This window comes from Garra rufa, unplaced genomic scaffold (genome assembly GCF_049309525.1).
Source record: "Garra rufa unplaced genomic scaffold, GarRuf1.0 hap1_unplaced_005, whole genome shotgun sequence".
Classification (NCBI taxonomy): domain Eukaryota; kingdom Metazoa; phylum Chordata; class Actinopteri; order Cypriniformes; family Cyprinidae; genus Garra; species Garra rufa.
In genome coordinates, this window is record NW_027394280.1 from 421,564 (window position 1) to 445,699 (window position 24,136).

The 24,136-nt window shown below is 40.0% G+C and overlaps 1 pseudogene; it reads left to right on the top strand.

Moving 5' to 3' along the window:
* The window catches only part of LOC141312754 (uncharacterized), a 249,274-nt pseudogene that overhangs the window by 162,237 nt on the left and 62,901 nt on the right, over positions 1-24,136 (top strand).

Genomic DNA, 24,136 nt, shown 5'->3' on the forward strand with positions numbered 1-24,136 from the left:
AAACATGTTGTATTAGTGTTATGATTTTAGTGAAGTTAAATGTTTTGAAAGCAAAATACCTTTAATACACCTGCAGGAAAATGAAGATCAGGAGACTTGTTTGAGCTGGTCCTGTGTGTCGCTGCGGTCATCCAGACTGACTAAAACACTCAATCACTGGAGTTTATTCAGATTTCAGGAGGCCGTTCTTACAGATGAAGACAAAGCTCTCAGATCACGAGCTTAAGCACAGTATTCAAGGGATGTGATCAGTTCTATACTATACTCTAACTATAGCACTCATGATCACAGAGATCAGGGAAAGACATTCACACACAACTCAGGTCTTCATTAGCATTAACAATCACAAAAATTAAAGAAATGAGGCAGAAGTATAGTGTAAACAGATAAAATATGACAGTGTCTTTTTACATTTGTATTCACACACACCTAAAGAAAAAGAGATTAATTTACAACTGAACATTTCTGCTAAATTTCCTAAGCAATAATTTTATTTCAACCAATATAATTGTGTCTTTTGCAGTAAGGATTGTCACACCTATGGACTGTCCTTGTGTGTGTGTGTTTTGTTTTTTTTGTTTTTTTGTTTTTTTTACAATGTGCTCCTTGTCCTTGTTTGTCTTTATTTGGTTTTCCTGTCACTGTTTCCATTGTTTGGATCATAAGGATAAATGACATTTACATTTTAAAATGAATATATTTAGCTGTAGGAGTGTGTGAATATGAATGTGAAATGATGGTAAGTGTCATCTTTTGTCTTTATTGGCTGTTGATGTTTCTACCTCATTTCTTTAATTGGTGTCTTTGTTTCTGATCAATATCTGAGTTAAATATGAATGCAGAGGCTGAAGGTGAGACTTTCCCTGATCTCTGTGATAATGAGTCTATAGTTCTGCTGATTAGATTAGAGTCGCTGAAAATCTGGGCAAATTCCTGTAACTGCTTACATCCTTTGCATATTTTATCTTCTAATGACGATCCTGAAATCTGAATAAAACTCCAGTGATTGAGTGTTTTAGTCAGTCTGGATGACTGCAGCGACACACAGTAACATCTCAATCAAGAGTCTCCTGATCTTCTCTCCTGAGTTTACTACAGGTCTAACTGGATGTTGCAGGTATTTTGGTTTCAAAACTTGTAACTTCACTAAAATCATAACACTAATATGACATAATTATACTTTTTAATGAATGCACTTCTAGAGATTGAGTTTCTAGCAAAGCAGTTATTGTATCTTGTATTTATTAACTGAACTGTCTGCTGTTAGAAAGGGAAAATGAGGAGTAACATCTGAATATGTTTGCAAATTTTGCCAATTAAGGAAACTAAAAAGGTAATAATCAATTAACCATTTTCCTTTACGCTGCAAAAAAAAAGTATTTAAAAACAAAATTGCTTACATAAAAGAACATTACCACTGAAAATAAAAAAAGATCAAATACAGACCATATTATTTCCATCCAATCCTTACAGAAGATTTCTACATTTTCAGTGTGGATCTGCTATTAATGACTTTTGTTTGTAAATGCATTTCCAAAACTGAAATCTTAATATGTAACTTAATAATATTATAATCATATTTTAGCACGGATTATATACCAATTTTTTTTTTTTTTTTAAGTAATAATATTCTGGGGAAATGTAAGTCTTATTTCATTAATAAATACATTTCTCTAGTGGTTAATAGAAACTGACACAAATATATTTTTGTGTCCTCATATGCCTGACAGTGTTTCAGTAACTTTCCAAAAGAGAAATAAATAAATGAATACACAAACAAACAAACAAAATTTTGAGATTGATTACAATAGTCAAAAGAGTGATAGATTAAATTTGCCATCACACCCTCTTTGTTACAGTTACACAGCAGCATTGACTAGTTTAATGTGAATTTAATGGCAAGGTATAGACGGTTTCAACGGCAACAACATAAACAAACGTTACTGCGCATGAGCGCTTTTGTGGCCCAAACTTAACTTCCGGTATACATCCAAATAGAATAAATAACAACAGCTAAATCCTTCTAGAATAGATTATTTTTTAATAACAAGCGAAATATGTTGGCTGCGTAAATTAGACTGATTTATTAAAAATGCAAACTCATTACTTCCCAGTAGGAGGTGCTTTAAGCACGAGAAACGAGGTTTCCCCGGTAATGGCTACAGACAAAGCAGCTCTTAATTTAAAAACGCTGCCTTATGCAGGATGAAATGAAAATGACATTTTCTAAAGACAGTCTTTCTTCAGAAATACAGTGATATAAAAACACCCACACCTGGGTTTGATTTTTAAATGTGTATTACGTTTATTAAACGAAGTCTATTAATAGATTAATGAATTAGTCTATTAATTCCAATTTCTAATTGTAAAATCAGTCGGTTTTTATATCGTGGCAGGTCGCCACAAATAAATAAATGTTTGGGAAACACACACCACAGCACAATAACCTGAGACCAACTTCATTACTCATTATTAGCTGCGTTTGTAGCCCGCGACACGAACCAGACAGATAAACAAACACAGACCGGTGTTGTGCCTTTTTTCGACCCCTGCCAAATTATGACCCCCTCTCATTGAAACCGCTACCTGATTGCCTAATCCTAACCCCACCACTAATCCTAACCCCTCCCCCACACCTAACCCTAAACCTACCAATACTAGGGGGGTAGTAATCTGGTGGGGGTCAGAATTGGGCACAACACCGGAAGCTAACTTAGGTCCAGGCGCGTGCGCCCGATGAAACCGTCTATATCAACATAAAACAGTGTTATAAATGTACATACAATAGAGAATAATTTTAATAGATTAACGATATTAATAACTTCAGAAAAGCATCATCATATGGGTACGAAATTCTATTCTATGATCAACATTTCTATGATATATTTGTGATTCTAGACTAGAGAGAAGTGCACCAATGGGACTTTTATTTTGCTCTGGTGATGTGACGTCATAAAGCTGCGCCGCGCTCCTCATCTGTTGTGATTCGCAGGAAGAAAGGTTTGTGGTTTTAAAGTTTTTAAACTAATGGACATTGTTGCATCAATAAAGCGTTTTCACAATCTATGGAAAATAAATGTTATGTTTATTCAGTGTTACTTAAAGCGTTAGCCTTTAGTAACAGAGAATGTGCGTCTCATTTCTCTCTCTATATCATGAATCAATCGTGTGATGATAAGAAGTGATGAGAGAAACTGAGAATCCGAATCATTTGAACCAAATCATTTGTGAAATGATTCAGTGATTCGATTGAGCGGCACGCGGACTACAAACGACAACAACAAACACAAACGATGTACAAATAATTGAATACCAAATATAAATCAAAATAGTCTATCTGAATATGAACTGTGTATTTTGTATATATTTTATACATTTAATATATAAGTCTATTAACTAAGTCTATTGAAGTCTATTTAACTACAGTGTTTCCCCTAGGTTTCCAGCTTTGGGGTTACTTTTTTCCCCCAGTACTTTACCCTACTTTGTGAAATAACGAAAACATTTTATTTCAATGAAAATATAACTCAAAAACTCTCTATTTTAACATTTTGATCAATTAGGGCTCTACAATCTTTTGCTTTTTTTTTTTTAATAGAAATTCTTGTGTTTTAATTTTTCTCATAATCATAAACAAACAGAGGTTTACTATTAAAATCAATAAATAATAATAATTTACCGTTTAAATAATAATTGTAGTAATTTTTTCTACAATTAAGTGGTAACCCAGCTAACAATTTTTGGTTCCCAGAAAGTTCCCAAGAACGTTTCCTATTGGTAAGCCAGGAAAGTTTTCTTTAGCCAGGTTAGTTTTCGTTCCCGGAACGTTCCCCTTACCTAGAGGGAATGTTCTAGTTACGTAAAGAAAACTTTCCTGGCCAACCAATAGGGAACGTTCTATTTATGTTTCTAGAAGGTTCCCAGAACGTTCTCCTAAACTCTTCACTCCAGTACCGCTTCTGTACGTCAGCACTCCTGTGTCCCGGAGTAAGCGGCATGGAAGGCGGACGGATGTGAATCTCAATAATCACTACTACACACCATGTCTTGTTTTAAACTATTGTTTAATCATTACAGATAATCAGAGCACATTTAACCATCATAAGGAGCATTAAATGAGACTGAATTATGCTATACTATGTTAGATTTCGTTAATGTAAGATGTACAAGTACCATACCATAAAACAACCCAGATTTTGTTTATTAAAGCACCAAAAAACATGACTTCAACAAAATATTCTATTTTAAAATGTGTATTTATTTATTTATTTTTTTTACAGACATTAAAAACGATTAACATTTATTTGACTTTATCTAGGATAACATCACATTCGTTTCTTACCGCTGAATTAACGATGATGTGCTTCCCTCTTCTGGTCACTAAACGAAAACGTCTTGGTTAACATTATGTTTTCTTCAGTAAGACGTGTCAAATCTCCCTAAAATAACAATATTTACTCTCGTGTATTTATATTAGTTAAAAGTAATTATTCCTAAAAGAGATTAATCAACAAACGTTAGTCAGTCAGTTAAACAAAATGACCGTTATTTTTTAAATTACGCGAGCTCGCCGCTTTATGTTGACGACAGGAGAAAGCATGATGAAGTAAAGAAAGTTTATAATATGATTTTCAGACACTTAACCTTGGCTAAATTTAACTATAAAATCAAAATTATATTATCATTATAATGCGGGTTAAACACTTTGATGTCATTTATTATTTCGGACATAAGGTTCTAGTTTGATTATAATGAAAAAAAAATACATTTTAAAATGAGAAAAAATCTAAGTCATCTGCAAAGTTTTAATATTTTTAAATGGTAATGACGTTCTGGGAACGTTCTCTCTAGGTTATTCAATAAAAACTAAAAATAACCTGTAGGGAAAGTTCTTTATAGTTTATTAAAAAAAAAAACTACATTATACTGTACAAAAGTAATACAAGACTAATAATGTTCTGTTACATGTTACACCGTACTTTTATTTTGACAGGTTGCCGTGAAGTTTCTGTATCTGTGTCCAAATTCAGGGTTTGCATCCTCCTTAGGATCCTTCCTACCCGGTTGAAGGAGGAGGGGTCCTCCGAAGACCGCAAAACCTGGAAGTAGGAGTCTGTGAATTTGGACAGCCTACCCTTCTTTCAGTTCCCTCTCTTCCCCGTTGCTCATATCGTGTTGCCTAGCAACCGTGACAGCGCTAAGCAAGAAGTAAGGTTATCTGTACTGCACAAAACAAAAGAGCTGCTCTATCGTCCCTAAAAGCGTTAAAAACAGCTTCAATCACTAACAAGAATTAGCTGTGTGTAAGGGGATATTCACACAGGCAGTAAGAAAGAAGTCAGTTTACGAAAGTGACATACAAATGTAAAAAAAAAATAAGCTTAACGCTAAAACCAAAGGCCTAACTAGACAACCACAATAACAAAAAACACCAAGAAACGCCAGTTTTTTTAAAACTTACATCACTACTACCGTTCGATTTGTTCGCTATTATTTGAAAATTCTGGAAGTGCTCTGCCGAAAGGAATTATGGGATTGGTAGGACAGGAAAGGATCCACCAGACCCATCCTTCAAATTCGGGGGAAAAGGAGGACGTATTTGTGGGCCGCATTTGAAGGATCCCCTGAATTTGGACAGCCTTCGTCGCGGCGCTGTGACGTAACATCCTTCAAATGAATCCTCCGAAGGATGTAGACCCTGAATTTGGACACAGCCAGCGTGTACCAAGTGTGCCGTAGGTGTCCTGAAAAGTGAAGCCAAAATTTTTCGATCGCCCCCTGGTGGCTGGCTGCAGTACAGGTCATAAACCCCGCCCTCTCCATGTAATCTAATGGGACGTAAGCCAAAATAAATAATCAAATTACACTTCAAATATTTTTTTTCCAAAGATGGTTTCCATCGTTTTTCTAATAATTTATTTTTTAAGTTGTTATTTGATGCTATGAAAATGGGGTTTGGTGTCTCATAATCATAAACAAACAGAGGTTTACTATTAAAATCAAACAAAACCAAAGGCCTAACTTTGGGTTTGGGTTTGTGGGAGTTAAGGCGGGGCTTTGATAGCGCGGCTCCGCCTCACGACACTACTGCGCATGCTCTGGCTTCAAACGAATCTCTACTGCGCATGCTCTGGCTCCAAAAGATGTCATTTCCCCCAAGATGGTAGCGGCCATATTGAGTTGTTTTGGCTTCACTTTTCTATATGGAATGAAGCGGAGACGCGTTCTCTCGAATGAAACGGTAAAAGTGACATTCACAAGAGCTTTGGAGATTGAGTTTATCTGTTCATGTGAGATGCAATGGCCAAAAAAAGTAAAAAAAAAAAGTAAAAAAAAAATAATTTACGTGGCATTTCGCACTATAGTAGATTTGCTTTTTATGAATGGAGTCCGCGATCCAGTCCGTGGTTTTTTTTTTCCGCGGAGGAAACATTGTAAAAGCGTGACCATGTAGAGACAGAAGTGACATGTTTTCGTGCAAATAAGATAAATAACATAAGGCTATTTCGTTTGTTTGATAAAAGAACAATGTATAGACCTGTTCCATAGGAAAGATAACCTAAAATGACGTTTATTGTGCCCTGGCACTTTGTCGAAAATAAAATGAACTTGACGTTCAAGGGGGCGGGGTGTGTCATTGGGGGGCGGGGCGTCCCCCTAAGATAATTGTAGGGGAAACACTGAACTACTCTCTGACTGTCTTACTAGTGCACAGACTACTGAACTAGGAGCTGATTGAAAAGCACCCAGAGATTGTGTTTGCATTGATTTTTCTTTCTATTAATTATTCTCATCTGAAACAGGAAAAAGAGTTCAAACACACAGAAAAACTCCTGGAGAATCAACAGAGATCCATGTGACACACTATTATAAAGATGGTGTTTATTAAAGAGGAGAGTGAAGACATGAAGATTGAAGAAACATTCATAGTCAAACATGAAGATACTGAGAGACAAACAAAGATGGCGTTTATTAAAAAGGCGAGTGAAGACATGAGGATTGAAGAAACATTCATCAAACATGAAGATACTGAGGAACAAACAAAGATGGTGTTTATCAAAGAGGAGAGTGAAGACATGAAGATTGAAGAAGTATTCATAGAGAAACATGAAGATACTGAGGAACAAACAGGTTGGTTTTTATTCTCAAACCTGAAGTCACTACAAAAATGAATGATATTTATGAATGTCACACGAGTGTAGAAATGTTTTGAGATCAAGTGTTGAGATCAAATACTAATGCTGCCTTCAAGTGCAACTGAGAAGATCTTGCTTTCACATTGGCCATTTGTTATTATGACATCGTGCATTTTAGTTGTAACAATAATATGGAATTAACCTAAACCAAAATTATATTTTTTTCTGTTACATTAAACCTAGTATCTGCTTCTAATATTAAAACCATTGATTTATAGCACTTTTGGCTACTTACGCAAAAGTACTAACAAAGCAAACCTTGAAATGTTAGTAATCACATTTGGCTACTGCATGCTGTCTACATTTGTTAATTTAAAGTATTTGGTAAGCAAATAAACAAGTAAACACTTAAGCTATGTCTAAATTAATCTGGATACAATTGAAAACAGCCTTCTAGTGTTAAAATATTCTCTATCCGGGGGGTCACGTGATGGCGGTGAGCTGAGCAGACGCATGTGCTAGAGCTCCGTGCCACTCGGTGCCAATTTTCTCATTATTCTGTCAACAACCGGCATTTTTTATTTTTTATTAATGAACACAACAGTCTATGTCCTTGAAGAACTTTTGGCCACAGTCTTTCGACAATATGGGAAGAACCAGAGGAATCAAAGACAAAAAAGATGTCCCGACCGAGCCCGACGGCGACACACAAGATGGCGACCAGGCCGAATCACCAGCCGCAGATGGGCTTGACCCTGCCCTTGCTAAAGCTCTGAGCGTAATGACCAGTAACATTATTAAAGTTATTGATGATAAACTTAGCCCTCTGGTCGAGACTATCTACAAGAATACCACGGAGATCCAGGCCGCTAGTAAGCGGCTAGATGAAGCAGAGGCTAGGTTATTAGCAGTTGAAGGCTCCGCCGAGACACAAGAGCCTAGGATTGTGGAACTGGAGAAGCAGGTCAGCGCCCTCACCGAGAGTCTGGACATGGCCGAGAACTATAGCCGGCGCCTAAACATTCGTGTCGTCGGCCTGCCCGAGGATACAGAGACGGGGCAGCCGGTGGAATTTTTCGAATCATGGCTACCTAGCGTCCTAAAGATGACCACGAAAGCTGGCCGCATAAAGCTGGAGAGAGCTCACCGCACCCTCGCGCCGAAGCCGGACCCGAACAGGAGCCCCAGGGCGGTGCTGCTACGATTCCACGCGTTCAGAGATAAACAGAGGGCCATGGAAGCGGCGCGTCGGGTGAGCCAGGACGGTGGCTTAATCTACAATGGAGCCAAGGTCTCTTTTTACAGTGATTTCTCCTCGGCGGTGATAAAGAGACGCAAGGCATACGACGCGGTGAAACAGCGGCTACGAGAGCGAGGGATGCCATATGCTATGCTGTTCCCGGCCACTCTACAGGTAACACACGGGAGCTCCAAAAAGAGGTTCTCCACGCCGGAGGAGGTACGCGCTTTCATTGAATCCTTGCCCGGTTGATGACGCTGCGGAGCACGGTGCTTCGTTTGTCTGCTCTGGGACTCTCCTTCTGTAATAGCCGTAGCTTCTCTACTTCTGCTGGTTGGTCATGAACACCCTGAACATTATGAACATTTCTTAACCGAGTGGCGCGGCTGCTCGTAACGTTAATATTACGTTTCCACCTTTTTTCATTCACTCCCACAATGCGAGGGAGGACTCTTTTAGTTTTTTTTGGCACGCTATTCATCAGCTGTCAGTTCGTTCTTGGTGAGTTTGAAAGGTGCTTGTATGTTGAACAGTCCCTGGTTATTTGGGGAAAGACCCTCAGTTTGTTTTTATTTGTTGTATATTTGTTGTGTTTGTTCAGTGTAGTTCATATGTTCAGCTCAGGACATGACATGTTAATAAGTTTTATGTGGGTTATCAGTGTGGTGTTTTCCATCCCTGCTAAATATAACGGTCCTATGTATTTGATAATAGTATTTTATGGCTATGTCTAATTCATATAATATCAAAATTTGTTCTTGGAACATCCGTGGCCTCCAAAAACCTGCCAAGAGAATGGCGGTATTATCATTTTTGAAAAAGGAAGATGTATCTGTTGCCTTCCTCCAGGAGACCCACCTGGAGGATAAGGATAATGCTAAATTGAAAAGAAGTTGGGTTGGGCAGGTTTTTGCTACTTCATATTCTTCTTTCAGTAGGGGTGTAGCCATTTTGATTAATAAAAATCTGCCATTTAGGTCTCTTGACTATGTTAAAGACAGCCAGGGCCGGTATGTGATTGTTAAAGGTGTACTCGCAGGAAAAGAGGTAACATTTATGAATCTATACTGTCCCCCAGCTTATTCCCCTGATTTTCTCACCAAAACCTTTGCAGTTTTTATGAAACATGCTTCAGGAGACTCTTTTGTGGGAGGAGATTTTAATTGTCATCTTAATCCCTCTCTTGACAAACTTCCACCTGCTTCCCCCCCCCCCTTCCAAGCAAGCGAAGGTGCTCGCTAATATATGTCAGGATATTGAATATTCTGATGTATGGAGGCAGCTTCACCCCACTGATTCGGAGTTTACATTTTTTTCAGCGCCACACAAAAGCTACACTAGAATTGATTACTTCTTCATCCCCTCATCAAAAATGTTTCTTGCTTTATCATGTTCCATGGGCAATATTGTGTTATCAGACCACGCCCCTCTTTATTTGGTGTATTCTCTCGCTGAGGACAGGGCATTGTCACGGCGTTGGAGATTTCAACCTTATCTGCTCAAAGACGACAAGTTCATTTCTTACTTTACTTCAGAATTTAAGATTTTCTATTCTATCAACTCATCATCCACAGATAATTCCTCTGTCCTCTGGGAGACATGTAAATTATATTCCCGCGGACTGATTATGTCTTTTGTCGCATCCAAAAGACGTAGGAAGAATGAGCAGCGTAAACTTCTTGAATCCCAACTAGCTGAATTGGAGAAAAATCACACATCTAGCCCAAGTCCTGACTTACTCAAGGAACTGTTATCTGCACGTGCTGCATTGAATACTTTTCTGATCCAGGACTCTGAGCAGTCGCTTAAATTTGCCAGGCAGAAACTATATGAGTTTGGGGACAAACCCGGAAAATATCTTGCCAATCTTGTTAAAAAAAGGGCAGATTCTCAAAATATAGTCTCTATTACTGACCCTAATGGTATTAGATCGTTTGACAGTAGAACCATTAATAAACACTTTGCATTATTTTATTCCAACCTTTATAGCTCTGAACAGCCTGACAATGCCCTAACTCTTATGCATCAGTTTTTCGCAGATTTGAGACTCCCTAAAGCTACAGAGGATCAAAAATTACAACTAAACGCCCCAATTACTAGAGAGGAAGCATTACTTGCTTTGAAATCTATGCCGTCCAATAAGGCCCCAGGGCCAGATGGATTTGGATGCGAGTTTTATAAGGAGTTTAGTGATATTCTTTTAGACCCTTTGTTGTCAATGCTCAATCATTCGTTTGAAAATGGGATCCTACCTCAGTCCCTTAGGGAGGCCAATATCTCTCTCATCCTTAAAAAAGGAAAATGCCCTGAAAGCTGTGCCTCATACAGGCCAATAGCTTTACTTAACTCTGACCAAAAACTACTCTCCAAAATTCTGGCCTCACGTTTAGAGAAGGTGCTGCCCCATATTGTCAAGGAGGATCAAACCGGTTTCATCAAGGGCCGGACCTCCCGTGATAATCTGAGGAGGCTCCTTAACATCATCCAGTTAACCCAGAGTCGCCAGGACCCTGCCCTCGTGTTGTCTCTCGATGCTGAGAAGGCATTCGACCGGGTCGAGTGGTCGTATTTGTTTTTTGCTTTGGAAAAATTTGGCCTCGGCGAAAATTTTGTGAAGTGGATTATGGTTCTGTACAATACTCCGACGGCGGCGGTTCTGACTAATGGGCTGAGATCCGACAATTTCCCCCTCCACCGCGGGAATAGACAGGGCGACCCCCTAAGCCCCTTGTTATTCGATATTGCTATTGAGCCACTGGCCCAAGCAGTAAGGCAAAACAATTTAATTCCGGGTATCTTCGTTGGTGAAAAGGAACACAAAATCACTTTATACGCTGATGACATTTTGATACTTCTGTCGAAACCTGAAACTTCTGTTCCCTGCCTGATTAAGGTCATTTCTTCGTTCAGTGTCTTTTCAGGATATAAAATTAACTTTGCAAAATCCGAAGCTATGCCCCTAGGATCGTTAACTTGTGTTCCAGATATGACTGAGCCCTTTCCATTCCGCTGGTCCCCTGCCGGCTTCATTTACTTAGGAGTCCATGTAACACCCACGTTTGGTCAGATGTTTAAGTCTAATTTCCCCCCCCTCTTGGAAGCTATAAGGGCTGACTTAGACCGTTGGGCCGCTCTTCCTCTTTCCTGGCTAGGGAGGGTGGCTCTTATAAAAATGAACGTCCTGCCCAGACTGCTGTATCCATTGCAGATGATCCCTATATTATTGTCAAACAAGGTTATTAAGGTGCTTGAAGGCTGGCTAAGCTCCTTCATTTGGAGCAAGAGGAGACCGCGTCTCAAGATGACTAAACTTCAAATGGCGGGTTGTGATGGAGGGCTAGATGTACCTAATCTTAGATTTTACCAACTGGCTTCACACCTGCGGGTGATTTCAAGCTGGCTCAACTGTGATCCTGTCTCAATTTGGCATGATATTGAGTCCTCTCAGTCGAAGTGTCCCTTGTTAAATCTGTTGTTTATGAGTAACCCTGAATCTGTCAAAAAACTCTGCTCTAACCCCATTACTCTCAGTACCATCAGAGCATGGAGATCCATTCGCTCTATAGAAAGCCGGGCTCAGTTAACATCTCCTCTCACTCCCATTCTTGACAACCCGGACTTCCTGCCAGGCTGTAAGGACCAGGGCTTTAAAGTGTGGAGCACTCAAGGGCTGAAGAAATTGGGTGATCTGTTTAATGGCCAGATTTTATTATCCTTTCAACAGCTGCAACAACAATTTGATTTATTTAACCAAGGTGACTTTCACAGATATTTACAAATTAGAGATTTCATAATTAAAAACACCACCTTAAGGACGAATAATACCACTTCACGTGTTGAGAAGGCCCTGTCTCTACAGATTAGTAAGAAATGCATTACTGTTTTTTACAAAGCCCTAAACTCTGGCTCTCCTCATAGCTCACTAGCCATCAAGCAAGCTTGGGAGAAAGATCTTAGCATTGCCATAGATGATGCTGACTGGCGGGAGGTCTGGTCTCAGGCCATGAAAATTTCTGTGTGTAATTGCACCAAATCCATACAGTTCAGAATTGTACATCGCATGCATATAACACCTGTTGTCAAGAACAAAATGGATGCTAATAATTCACCGTTTTGCTGGAAATGCAACTCCGAGACTGGTGATTACTTTCACTGCCTCTGGTCATGTGTGAAATTACAAATGTACTGGTCTAGTATTGTCAATGAACTGTCTGCCATCTTTGGTGTCGCGATACGGATGGACCCTATGTGCCTGGTGCTTGGTCTCCCAGATGAACAGATCACTGACAGAAAACACAGGAGACTTTTCAATATACTAACTTTTGCTGCAAGAAAGAACATTCTGCTCGTCTGGATCAAGAATGTTGCTCCAACAAAAAAATCATGGCACAATATCGTTATGGACTGCATTCCTAGTGAATATATTACATGTATGCTTCACTCCAAAATAGATGCCTTCTATAGGGTCTGGAACCCTTACTTGCAGCATATTGGTCCCACGCTGTCATCCTCCTTGCTTCGTGGTTTTCCCAAATCAGCCTAGCCTGTTTTCATAACTTTGTTTTCAGTGATCACTTTCTAACAAATACCTTCTGGCCTTGTTACGCTTATATGCTCTGTTTCATAGTCATCAGGATACTGCCTTGTCTTGCTTTTGTACCCACATTTCGATATTCCCACTCTTTATTCTTCGTCATGTCTGAGCAGTGTTGTGTGTTCTGTGTTTTTGAAAATGCAATAAAAATATTTTTCAAAAAAAAAAAAAAATTCTCTATCCACACTAGCATTTTCTAAAAGTTTCTCATCCACACTGAAATGTCAGAAAGCGTTAAATTCACTTATTCAAATGGAACAGATTACACTTTTTCATGCATATCTTCTAGTAAGATCATTTCATTTACCTTCTTTTTTTTAGAACAAGACAACGTTAGCCTGGAAAAATCCAGACCCTAATCTATTAAGATTAAGGGTCTGGGATCGAGCAATGAAAACTGCCTAATTCGAGGGGCGGCACCAAGCGTGCATTTGAAACTCTAACTGCACGCAAATGGATAATGCCACGACCAATCACAACAATACACGCTTAGCTACCAGCAGAGCTAAATGATGTTTCATTAACAAAGTTCGGGAGAAGGTGTCAGATGCTTAGTAAACATCACAAGTCAATCAGCGCCATAGGTTTAAATACAGCTGACTCACCTCAATTCACTCGATGGTTTATCAGTAACCCTCCAGCACCCCATCTCATCACTCCGAGTTCTCGCTACTCCTATTGGAGGGTAACGTACTCTGGGTTCGGGCCACTCCCGAGCTCGGAGCCCTTCACCGGACAGCACGCCAAACATGCACTACTATTCTCTGGCTAATTATATGTAAACGTGAACTCGTGAACTGATAGATTGAACTCTTGCCGTATCCAGTCGGCAAAACAGCAAAAACGTCCTTCTTGCAAAGGAACGATTCGAGTTTTCAGTTTTCTGTTCCTCTTTTATATGGGAAGCAAAATCTAACTCGTTCATTGTAGCGGCCAAAGCCGTTTCAAACTACTTGTGGTTCATCTGTAGCGACAGCGATCTTTCAAAGTTTACTACATGATTCGGACGTTGCAGTGCTGTCATCATCAGCTTAGCTCGCCTCTGGCCCGCCTACATCAGATCAGTGTTGTTTTCGTCAACGTTGACGATGACGAAATCATTTCGTTGACACCACTTTTTTCATGACGAAAACGAGACGATGACGACATAAAAATGGCTCGTTGATGACTAAAACATGACGAGACGTGTGTGAGTTTTCGTTGACGAGACGAGAATAGACGAAAATGTTAGTGGGTGGTCCGTCAGACATTTAAAATGCATGACATTTCTGCTTATTGTGCATTAGTGATGTCCGGTTCGCGAACGAATCGTTCAATTTAACCGGATCTTCTTAGTGACCCGGTTGAACCAGTACACCAAATCGAACTGAATCGTTTGAAACGGTTCGTGTCTCTAGTAAGCACTAATCCACAAATTACTTAAAGGTTTTTACTTTTTAACGTGCCTGACACTCCCTCTGATTCAAAATAAATCAATTTCCCGAGTTATTCAGTTACTCAAACAGTGTTTGAACGGCTGTGAAAAGAGAGCTGATGATGCGCATGAGCAGAGCAGCTGCCAGAGCGGTTGTCGTTCTCGAGTCATGAACCGGTTGCAGCGGTTGTCGGATCATCAGTACACTGAACGAGAATCGCTCTCTTTCGGATCACCAGTACACTGAACGAGAACCGGTTTCTTTCGGACGCGTCCGAGTTGAGAATCGATGAGCTGATACTGTGCGCATGCGTGTCATTTTTCAACCAGATGAAATGAAGCACGTTAGTCAAGTTGGTCTATTTTGTTAAACGTTTTGTTAAAATTTTACTTAAGGATTCTGTTAGGTTATTGGCTAAAAGGGTTTTTATGATCTAGGTCAGGGAAGTGTCGTGGTACCATAATAAATGAGTTTGATTAAAAGAAAACATGTGATTTATGAATTAGCTGCACTGTAATAAAAGATAATGATGACATGCAAAAATTGTGTTTGTATTAAATAAACAATGTTTTAATGATACAATACACAACTATAATTTGAACCATGTTCAAACAAAAATTATTATAAAAGATTTTTATTTAACTTTTAAACGGTGGTATAATGCTAAAAATGAAGTAATCAAACTACTGCACAAGCAAACCAAGCGGCACGTTTCAGTCACTCTCTGTGTGAGTTCTCCAATCTCGTTCTCGACTCAAGAAGCGGTTGCAGCGGTTGTCGGATCACCAGTACACTGAACGAGAACCGGTTTCTTTCGGACGCGTCCGATTCGAGAATCGATGAGCTGATACTGTGCGCATGCGTGACTCGTGCAGCTGCCAAACAAACAAGCTCCTGCTATGACTGACTCCATCTCAAACCGAACTAGTTCTTTTTTTACCACTGTCTCTGTGCTAATGCTATGAGCGCGGTTAACTGAGGACTTTAATGAGGGGATCTGGTGAAACGTATGTTTATAACAAAGTCTTTATGGATTGTGCATGTGCAGTAAGCTGATAGTGTTTCTGATTAGAATTAATTTATCTTATAATTTATTAAATCAAGACTTGTAAAACTTACACATATGATCGCTGCATGTAACTGTATATGGGTGCGGGACGATAGTAATTACGTTAATGACGTTATTACGTCATAGCGTAAAAGAACTGGTGAACTGGTTTTTTGAACCGGTTCTTTGAAACGAACCGTCCGAAAGAACCGGTTCGCGGAAAAGAACCGAACTTCCCATCACTATTGTGCATGCCAATTGAAACCGGAAAATAGCTGCCGCTATGGCAAGCCGTTTTAGCATTAAATACTCTTTGCTATACTAGTATGGCAAGCCGCTTTAGCATTAGTGTGACACTACCCAACAGCAAAATGCTTACTGACCTACATTAATTTGTTAAAAGACTATTTTTCCCCTTTTTTTGACTAAAACTAGACTAAAACCTTTTTGACTTTTCGTCGACTAAAACTAGACTAAAACCTTTTTGACTTTTCGTCGACTAAAATTGGACTAAAACTATCACGTATAGAAGTGACTAAAATTTGACTAAAACTAATAACCATTTTAGTCCAAAAGACTAAGACTAAATCTAAGATGGTTGTCAAAAACAACACTGCATCAGATACACCGATTTGATTGGTTCCCACAATTGCTTACGTATTGCAGTAACCTGCACCATTGCTCGATGCCAGAGTGTCTTGCAGAGACAATTCAAATTGTGCTCTCGCAAGACCTCTGGATTTCCAGGGTAAGACAACGTAGGACATACAGAAAAACAGTACAAAATAGGAGAAAAGAGCTGTAATATAAAGTATGTGTATATACATATATAGATAAGTATAAATAAAATATACAGCAAGGTTGACAATAAAACAAACACAAAATAAGCCAAAACAAAAGCATTAACATTGAAGTTAAATTCTGATGTAATTATGTGAGGTGTAAGATTGTAATGCATAAGATGTACACCTTGATATCTTGTAAATGTATAAAGTTAAAAAAGGGAATAAGTAGGAAGATTAGGAAAAAGGGAAAGAAGAAGGAACAAAATATATAAACTAAATAACCAGATAAAGAAAGGAAATGAAGAAAATAATTCAAATAATATCAATATAATCAAGTAAATAAATAGATGAACACTGTTCAGGAGGCATCAGAGTGGAGCAGTAGGTCATTCTTACACCAAGGTACTGTATTTTAAGATGTGAACGGTATAAACCAGTGGTTCTCAAACTGGGGCATGAAAAACAAAAGCTGAGCTTTGGCATTAATTTAATTCTAGCCCAACTTAAGGTTAAGGTGATGAGTTGGCTTAAGTGGTGTTTCCCATACATGGATAAATTTGTGATGACTTGCCACAATATCAAAACTGGCCGCCACAAATAGATTTTCCAAAAGGCTTTGGCTTTGTGAAACAGGCGTTAGTGTGGACCAGGCCTAAAAGATAGAATGGTAAATTACTTTTTGTGGAAAACTTAACACTTATTGGTTTGAACTACTGTTATATGTATTTACATGTTGTGATGTTAACTGCTTTGTGCCATTAAACTGGGGTTAACTTTTATCCCTTTTTTTTTTCCAACTTAGACCTAACAGCGCTGAAAGAGGAGAGAGAAGTACTGAATGAAACTGAAGAGAAAGATCAGTTTGAGAATCTTCATAATTTCGTATCTGGAGAAAAATCTGTTTGTTCCTTAGAGTCTGAAAAGATTTCTAAACAAAAAACAGCTCAAAAGACAGGAACTATGAGTATTTTCACTTGCTGTCAGTGTGGAAAGAGTTTCAAACAACAAGGACACCTTAAAAGGCACATGAGAATTCACACTGAAGAGAAGCCTTACTCATGCCAACAGTGTGGAAAAAGTTTCACTGATAAAGGAAACCTTAACAAACACATGAGATTTCACACTGGAGAGAAGCCTTACACATGCAGCCAGTGTGGAAACAGTTTCAGTCAAAAAGGAAGCCTTGACAACCACATGAAAATTCACAATAAAGAGAAGCCTAACAGATCCCCTTAGCATGGACAGTGTTTCAAACAAATTGTCTAGAACAGAGAGTTCCGGTCCTTGATTCTGATTGGCCATAATCAAAGCTGTTGTAAATTACTCTACGAAAATACACCTCTTTGTTTCTCGGGAACCACATTGTTGCAACTACAATTACAGTTAATGTCAAAAGTTTACACCCCCCTTTCAGAATCTGCAAAATGTTCCCTTGTCAAAACAATCCTAAAGAATTCCAATAAGAATCCTATACAGGGCTCTTACAATGATAGAAATTCTAATACACATTTTAGAGCACTGTGTTTTGTCCATGGTACACTTTACCGTGTCAACTAGCTATATTGTGTTTGGCTGAGCTTACTGCATAAACATGTAAGGAATGAAATGGACTATGGACAATGTGTTTGCTCTGTCTCCAATGTAAGAACTACACATTTGTATATCATGAATTGAAGGTAGGGCTCAGAGAAAGTGCACTGTTTTTTTGATTGAAGCAAAATGAAAGACACTGTTAGAATTTTAACATCAGTGTGCATGGATTTAATTTGCACACGTCAGTTACTTTCTCACTTCTACCACCAACATTGGCGGCTTTGTGGAAGGTAATAATCATATCTTGGATCCATTCCTCAAGGATTGTATTAGGAATGGTCTTAGAGGATTGTCTTACAGGACAAGGCCTAAATCTGCTGTATGATCATTTCTACAGGAGTTTAATGGGATCCAATTTCATCTTGAAATTTTCATCTTGAATTGACTATACACACACACACACACACACACACACACACACACCATTGTATTGCACTAATTTAACTTGCTCTGACACTTTGTAATTATTATTTGTCTAATACACTTGGTTTGTAAATGGTGGCTGTGTGTGAGTTTACTACGTTCATACATTCTTTCATAAAAAAAAAAAGAAATCTCCCATTTCAAATGAATTTGGCGCTCTGTGGGGTATTGTTACAACTTAAACTCACCTAGTGAGTTTAGTGCAAAAATTTCATGTCTTTCTTTCAAAAGTTAATAAACTGGTAATAAGGTAATAATAAAGGTAATAAACTGAGCAAAAGGGTAGGCGTATCTGGCTTGCTGTCCGGGAGAGGGTCCGTGCTCGGAATTTGGCCCAAACCCTATAAATGCTCCCCAAAAAGGCTAATAATTGCAAGACAGCAGCCAGGTGACCCCCAAAAATTGCCTAGCTTGAGCTGAAGGGATGCTGGAAGTTGGTTGTAATAGCAGGCCTGCACAGGAGGAGCAATATTAGTCTGTTTCATTCTTATTCCGAGGTCCCCGTAGCCGCCAGACCCAGCCTGTATCCAGATCAGATGGTCATTGCAGTCCCCCAGATCCAGTCCGTACCCAGCTTAGATCATGGATCACCACCAGGAGATGACTTTAATAGCTGAGGTTGTCAAACAGATTAGCTCCAGAGACGGATCATCAATGAAGACCTCGCCAAACTAGAAGGCCATCGGTGCTACACCACGGGATCCTGATGAGTTCTCTACAATCAGACATTGGTACAAACTGCTGGTTTCGTCTGGCCAGAGGAGAACTGGTCCCCCGACTGAGCCTGGTTTCTCCCAAGGTTTTTTTCTCCATTTCTGTCACCTGTGGAGTTTTGGTTCCTTGCCGCTGTTGCCTCTGGCTTTCATAGTTGGGGAAATTTTTTCAGCGATATCGTATATTATTTGAACTGAACAGGACGATGATAACACTGAATTCATTGATGAACTGCCTTTTACTGAAAATTGATTATGTACTAATAAATTTACTAATAAATTTAATAATGCGTTAATTACACACATTGATGCTGTTTAAATACTGTGCAGTTGCTTTGACACAATCTGTATTGTTAAAAGGGTTATATAAATAAAGGTGACTTGACTTGACTTGACATGACTTGAATCCACCAACTTGACATGACTTCAATCCACCATCCTTTCATCCACTGCCAGCTGTCTGTCTGGATGGAAGCAAGTTTTGCATGCTGTGATGATGCTGTCGTACAGGGGCTTGATTTTGAAAAGTCTGTCGTAGGCTTGAATCCCCTTTTTTCGCGTGTTTTCTCGATCATCCTCAGGATCACAAAGATGCAGGTTCCAGGAAATGGCCTGAAATCTGGACCTGGACATAACCAATCTTGGGAAGGGTAAGCGGTAGATTTCTTTTCCCGACCAGTAATCACCAATATTTTTGGCACCAAGGAGCCCGATGTAAACCACAAGTGCAATGTATGAATAAAATTTTTGTGCTTTTAAAGGCAACCACAGGAAACGTTTTCCAGCCTCTGATATCATTCTTGCAAAGGCGTTTGCATTTTTTACAATTGTGTCTACCACAGAGCTGGTAAAATAAGCTGAAAGAGCTGCAAGGGGGAATAGATCCTGTCCATTACAAGCTGTGCTCCTGTGATTCGTTTAGGCAGGAAAAGTGGTAACACTGGAACCTCATCCTCAACACTGCAGTCTGAGGCCCTACGTCAAACTCCCTATGTTGGAATTGACATATAAATCTAGTGTTTGCAAAAGACCACCGAAATCCTTATCCTTATATAGATTTAACCTTGATTTCCATAAGAAAGGTGCCCCAAATTGGTGGAAAACCACATCTCAACCATACGCTGTCCAAAGCATTGAACCGCCTTCTCGCGGCAAAACAGAACATGTTGTTGGCCCGCACTGCTGGGTCAAACTGTGCTTCCCAAAAATTGGGTCAAAACTGACAGAAGAAAACTGTAAGCCTGCTCTAAGCCAGTCTCGCACAATGCAAGAGCCTCCGTTTCTCCTGTGTAATTTGGGGGCCGATAAAAACTGCGTCCGACCCAGTGAAGTAAACCATGACCAGCCCGGCTAGCTCAGTCGGTAGAGCATGAGACTCTCCATGTTGGGCGGCCCTGTTGACTCTCTTTCTTATACTCAGAAGCTGACTCGGGTGAGTTCTGTAATGATAGTATAGCAGCAAGCATTGAGGTAGCCAATTGTCCTCTAGAAGCAGCATCTAAGGAAATTAAAGAAGAACAAGCATGCAAAACAGATAACGAGAAACAGACAAGCCATACTAATGGTGAAGCATCAATAGTACAAGCCTTACATGACACAATGGTTCTCAGCAGACTTCCTGCACCTGAGCCCTTAGTTTTCTCAGGGGACCCACTCAAGTTCTCAGAGTGGAGAACAAGTTTCAAGGCATTAATAGAACGGCGATGCACAAATCCAGCCGATAAGTTGTTCTACCTACAAAAGTATGTCAGCGGTGAAGCACAATCTGTGTTGGAAGGAACCTTCTACAGAAAAGACAACGAAGCCTATGATCAAGCATGGGAAGCACTGAATTCTCGGTATGGCCATCCATTTGTAATTCAGCGTGCGTTCAGAGAAAAACTGAATAGCTGGCCCAAGATTGGTTCGAGAGAGTCTGTTAAATTGAGACAATTCAGTGATTTTATGACAGCATGCAGCAATGCTATGCCACACATCAAAGGGCTTCAGGTGTTAAACGACTGTGAAGAAAATCAGAAAATGCTACAAAAACTACCTGATTGGCTGACGTCTCGTTGGAATCGGCATGTAACAATGCAGCTGAAACGAGCGGAAGAGTACCCTACTTTCAAGGAGTTTGCTGATTTTGTGGCACAGGAAGCAGAAATAGCATGCAACCCTGTAACATCCTTTCACACCCTGAAGCTCTCTGAAGAAAAGCCATCTAGAGAAGTCAAGCGCTCAAAGGCTAATGCGTTCATCACTAATGTGAAAGCGTCAGATAAATCAAGAATAGTGTCAAAATCATACAGTGTTGGAGTAAGCAACTCAGTTGATTCTAACGGATCCAATAGAGTTAACACTCTGCCTTCATGTTCAAACCCAGTCACGTGCAGGTGTTGTGGAGAGAGCCACTCCATCCACAAATGCCAAACGTTCACCAGTAAGTCTGTGGAGGACAAGAGAAAGTTCATATAAGACAATAACCTATGTTTTGGCTGTCTAAGGAAAGGACACAATTCAAAGGACTGAAGGAATAAAGCTACTTGTAGTATATGCAAGAAACATCATCCAACACCACTTCATGAAGACCGTCCTTCTTCTACAGCAGTAACAGTTTCGCACACAATGCAAGCTGAACAAAACACATCTTCTCTTTCCTGTTGCGTAGACAGTGGAGATGGTGGGAGTACATCAATGATAGTGCCTGTATGGATTTCTTCAACTTCCACTCCTGATAGAGAGACCTTAGTTTACGCTCTTTTGGATACGCAAAGCAGCAACACCTTTGTGGATCAAGAGTTGTGTGAGAGGATGGGGGTGATTTCAGAGCCAGTAAAGTTAAAGCTTACCACAATGATGGGAAAGGATTCAATTGTTCAAAGTGAAAGAGTTTGTGGGCTCAGAGTTAGGGGGTTTCACTCCCATGGCCTAATCAGTTTGCCACCTGCCTATACCAGAGACTTCATTCCACTTGAACTTTCCCACATTCCTACTCCGGAAACCGCTAGAAGGTGGAGTCATCTGAATGAAATTGCTCAGGAAATTCCAACGCTGCTGAATTGTAAGGTCGGACTCTTGATAGGTTATGATTGCTCAAGAGCTTTGGCACCACGCCAAGTCATCACAGGAGGTGATGAAGAACCATTTGCAGACAAGACAGACTTGGGTTGGAGCATAGTTGGCTGTCCACCGCAGTTTGCCAAGTCGACTGAAGTTACAGGCCTGTGCCATCGTGTATCTGTTAAGGAACTCCCGATACTAACACCTACCTCAGTCATCAGAGCCCTTGAATCAGACTTTAGAGATACAAGCCCAAGGGAAAGGAGCATATCACAAGATGATATACAGTTCACACAACTTCTAAATGAGAAAATTAATCAGAATTCAGAGGGACACCTTGAGATGCCCCTCCCCTTTAAGACACGCCCACAGTTACCTGAAAATAAGCAGCTGGCTCTGGTGCGACTGAAGCGTCTGAAAGGAAGATTTGAGAAAGACCAGAAATTCAAGGATGATTATGTAAAGTTCATGGAAGGTGTCTTCAAGGATGGTGATGCAGAGAGCGCTGAACACCAACCCAAAGTAGGAAACGTCTGGTATATTCCTCACCAGGGGGTATATCACCCTAGAAATCCAGAGAAAATTAGAGTTGTGTTCGACTGCTCTGCTAAATATGGTGGCACGGCGTTGAATGATCACTTGCTAACGGGACCAGATCTCACTAATGGACAATCAGGCGTACTCTGCAGGTTCCGCAAATATCCAATCACCATTATCTGTGATGTGGAAAGGATGTTTCACAGGTTCCATGTAAGCCAGGAAGACAGAGATTACTTACGGTTCCTGTGGTGGGAAAATGGCGATACAAGATCAGAGCCAAAGGAGTATCGCATGAAAGTCCACCTTTTCGGAGCAGCAACATCTCCTGGCTGCGCGAATTACGGAATGAAGTATCTTGCATGTCAAAACGAAAGAGAGTATCCTGCAGCAGCCAGTTTCATCAAAACTAATTTCTACATTGATGATGGGCTCATTAGTGTGAAAAATGTGGACACTGCTATCAAACTTGTCCAAGAAGCCCGAAATGTGTGTGCAAAAGGGAAATTGCGCCTACACAAGTTCATCTCGAACAACAAAAGGGTTATGGAGTCTGTCCCTGTCAGTGAACGAGCCAGCGAAATTCAGGATGTGGAGCTTGGTTCAAATGAATTCCCAGTCCAGACTGTGTTGGGAGTAAAGTGGAGTGTAAATAGTGACACCTTTTCATTTAAAGTAACACTGGATGAGAAACCAGCAACACGGCGAGGAATCCTCTCAACCGTCGCATCTGTGTTTGATCTGTTAGGATTCTTGGCTCCCTTCCTTCTATTAGGAAAGAAAGTACTACAGGAAATGTGCCAAAGGGGCATTGAGTGGGATGACCCACTTCCCAGAGAGTTAATGCGCAATGGAGTAGCTGGCTAAATGAATTGAAGAACCTGCACGATCTCCAGATAGCAAGATGTTTTGCTCCTGAACACCTAGGGACTGTTCAGAGGATCGAACTCCATCACTTTTCAGATGCGAGTAGCCATGGCTATGGTCAGTGCTCATATATTCGAGTGTTGAGTGAAGATAAAGTGCACTGCTCTTTTGTCATTGGCAAAGCAAGAGTTGCGCCCACCAAAATCGCGACTATACCCAGGCTTGAGTTAACAGCTGTGGTGATCTCTTCAGCAGTCAGTAGCATGTTAAAGGAGGAGCTGGAGCTCAAAATTGACCAAGAATATTTCTGGACCGATTCAAAAGTAGTCTTAGGCTACATTAACAATGAAGCCCGTAGATTTCACGTTTTTGTAGCGAATCGAGTCCAAAGAATTAGAGAGGCGACTAACCGTGGCACTACATAGACACCGAACAAAATCCTGCAGATCACGCTTCCAGGGGCCTCAAGGTGTCAGAGCTGATCACTTCAAATTGGTTCACTGGAACGAAGTTTCTCTGGGAAAGAGAAATTGTCACAGCAAAGACAACTCCTGAGCTTCTGGTTGGCGACCCTGAAATCAGGCCAACACAAGTGCTACAAACAAATGTAGCAAATGAGGATGATCATTTTCTAGAGAGATTCAGTAGATTGTCGAAATGGCACACTGCATTGAAAGTTGTCGCTCGTATCCAGCAACTAGCGAGAGACAAGAAAGTTAAACCCATAAATGTTGAAGACATGA